This window comes from Eurypyga helias, unplaced genomic scaffold, assembly GCF_000690775.1.
Source record: "Eurypyga helias isolate BGI_N326 unplaced genomic scaffold, ASM69077v1 scaffold16996, whole genome shotgun sequence".
NCBI classification, from domain to species: domain Eukaryota; kingdom Metazoa; phylum Chordata; class Aves; order Eurypygiformes; family Eurypygidae; genus Eurypyga; species Eurypyga helias.
Genome location: NW_010256167.1, coordinates 16872 through 20102, shown reverse-complemented (window position 1 = coordinate 20102; position 3231 = coordinate 16872). Strand labels below are relative to the sequence as shown.

General features: G+C 37.2%; 1 protein-coding gene across 1 annotated transcript in view; it reads right to left on the bottom strand.

Annotated features, from left to right (window-relative positions):
* Nucleotides 1-3117: 3117 nt before the first annotated feature.
* LOC104511111 (dual specificity tyrosine-phosphorylation-regulated kinase 1A-like) overlaps nt 3118-3231 on the bottom strand; it is a 10552-nt gene continuing 10438 nt past the window's right edge. Inside the window, 1 exon segment of the mRNA XM_010153583.1 lies at nt 3118-3231. This exon segment is cut by the window's right edge and continues 557 nt beyond it. The gene's annotated coding sequence lies outside the window, so the exon portion shown is untranslated.

Here is a 3231-nt window from a genome sequence, read left to right as displayed (position 1 = left end):
GCCAGCAGCTGGTAACTAAACAGTCCTAAAACTGAAGGAGGACTAAGAGTATGGAAAATAAACTAGCTGACTCACTCAAGAGACACGGAAAAATCTGTATGAAAATCAGCTATCTTTTTTTCAAAAGTATGTTCTACTGCACCCAAAAAGTACGGACTTCATGATGCAGAAATAACTAGGCTGAATTCTAGGGACAACGGCATGCCAGTCAGATTATTTCATTACGATGGTTGCTTCTGGCCTTAAAATCAGCTAGTCTGTAATAGGTAGAAAGCTGCAGTGCATATAGGAACATTCAAACTAAGAGATGATAATATAAAGAACTCAAACTACAAGTACAGTCCATCAGAATCAAGCAGAGCTGTGTTCATACATCAATGATTTGTATACCTTGCTGTTTCAATTAAAAACTCAAAGTTATCTGTTATGCCTCCAACTTTTACTTTCATATTTTTAAGTCTGTTTCAATGTATCTGATATTTACATATTATAGTATAATTATACCTACCATACCATGGCTTGGAGTAGGTTAATTGCATAGGAAGATTTACTATGTTTACATTTTTTCTTAAATTACTCTTTTTTTAAAAAGCACAGTAAAGAGTCTGAGGACAAATTATTCAACTGTTTATCATACATAAGACTGCATGACTATAATACAAAGGGCTTGTCTTTTCATTTAACGTTACAATATACACAGCAAGTCCGGACTAGATCTTACAATCTGAACACAGGTATTTAACCTTTTCCATGCTGTTTATGTTTACAATGCACAGAAGTCCTGTAACCAAACTGTGTAGTAAAGCACACAAAACTGGACTGTAACATAACACAGTATGCAGAAGCACTGGATTTTATGATTTCTTCTTTATGTAGATATTTTTAACTGCTTTATTTTTTGGCGCTTGCTAAGGTGTGGCAACCCGCGCACACAGGAATTACCCAGATTTTGTTGTTACCCTTATATTCCTAGACAGCAGTAAGTACTGGATTCCTTTTTATATTGCTAAACTCAGCGTCCTGTTTCTAAGGTGACAGCCTTACAAATCCTGTAAACTTCTCTGAATTACTGGGTTTAAAAAAGAGAAAGAAAAAAAACCCTCACTTTCATCCACAGGGTTGACGTATCAAAAGAAACATGGATTGCTTGATTAAAAAAGGAAGAAAACCATGATTTACTAAAAAATGGTAATCCCAGGTATTCATTCCCATTGACATGGTAGTCAGCTGCTGTGTTGCCACTGTAAGTATAAAAAAAATCCCACCTTTTGGTCTGAAAACATGATTTAGCCGCATGGAATTGACCAGTATGAACACAATTTTCTGCTAAATTAACTTTTAAAAGGGCTCACTGGCAGAGGTAGATCACTGCTTCTGTAATATATCATGGGCAAACAGTGTTAATCCGGGATGGGCAATCAATGCATTACCCTTATTCTTTCAAATGGTCTTCACAGAGCTTTTACTTTTCATATAAATAAACCTCTGAATGGGCCCGTACATTTTTGCAACTGCCAAGCTGACTGTGTTATATTAAGGCAGCGTTACCCAAAAATTAGGCACCTGTTAAATACAGCCTGCTAACCTCAGGTCTCACGTGAGTGTTTTGCTTTACTCAGACTATTGTTTTGGACCTGTTCATGCAATCAAGGTCTTGCCTTCAAGTTTACAATTATGTTAATAAGGAATACAAGAATCAACTGCTGGTTTCATAGCTTCTGGATCTAGTGTCCCTTTTGCCTTCAGAAGCCTGAACACATTTATAATGTAACAGATGTTATAGTCTCGAAGTAGATGTCAATCTATTATGTTCAGTACACAGATTGCTGTAAATGTATTGGCTATGAATTCAACAACAGTTCCAGTTTTGTTTAAGCAATAGTACAGCCATAATTTTCAACTGACATTTAAAAATGGTCTAGTTACACCTTGTGTCAAAGTGCAGAACTGCTACATTATTGGTTACAGACATCTATGTGCTATAAAAACAGCTTTGGTACAATAAATTATCAAAAAAGAAAATAAATTTTTGTAAAATTCACAGCATAATTGTGAGGCAAAAAAGCAGTCACATAAAATTCTGCATTTTTAAAAATGTTCAGGATGAACAGAAGACGTCTTTGTGCAGAAGTAATGGTGGAGAAACCACGTGCCGAGAAAAAGCAAAAGAAAAAAGTAAAAAGCAGGAAGGGACACAGTTGTAGCTATTTCCATCAAACGCAAACCACTACTCCTGTGACCTTCAACCAATAAGGAAGTCAACTTTATGACACACGCAAAGTGACCTTGCAATACCTTACAATAAGTGGGTCACAAAAGTCTATTTTAAAAGAAAGGCCTCTTGAATTACCCATTCTCTGTGTTTTCAGCATTAAGGACTGTCTGCAAAAGCATGTCCAAAAGTGATTGCATCTGAAATGGTAGGCTCTTCTAACTTAAGAGTCCAAATCCATAAGGCCAAAGGTTATCCCAAAGACCACCACTTAGACCTCCCCAGGACTGGCCAGGACCGACCCGTTGATTGCTTCTCAGTGCACCTCAGTTATGAAACCAGTCATATTTCAATACTAACTGACTGCGGCCTCCAAAATATGAGACCCACAGAATCCCATTACAATTGCTGCTTTGATCCTCAGTAGATTCAGAAAAGGAGAGTTCTGATCACCGCCACTTAGCATGCTTAATGTGCCTTACAAACTCCGTCACAACCGTCCCTTTTTACAGCTGAAGAATATATATTTGTGTAATCTGAAGGTCCCTCTTTCTTACAGTACTGCATTTCTGTGCCCATTGTTTATGTGGGGAACTAAAAAAAATATATATATTACTCACTCCCCCCCACCCCCCAAAAAAAACCTTCAAAGGGCCTTTTTAGAAATCATGTGCAATGCCTTTAAAAAGAAATTAGTTTGCAACTACAACTAGCGTTTGAACAATAACCCCTGTTGAGTAAGACCGGAAAAAAAAAACCCTCCCCAAAAAAACCAAACTCTGACTAGGTTGTGGCAAGTCAAAACGGGGGAAGCAAACAGTGAACACCACTAAGCTATCCGTTACGGTGGGTCCGGACATGGCTCTTAAAAAAAGAAATAAAAAACAAAAAAGAAAAAAACCAACAAAAAAAACCAACCAAAAAAACCCAACCAAACACCACCCCCCCCCCCAAAAAACAACAAAAACAACTTCATTGTCCCTTTGCAATCTTTTCAAGTTTAAAAAACTAGTAAGCTT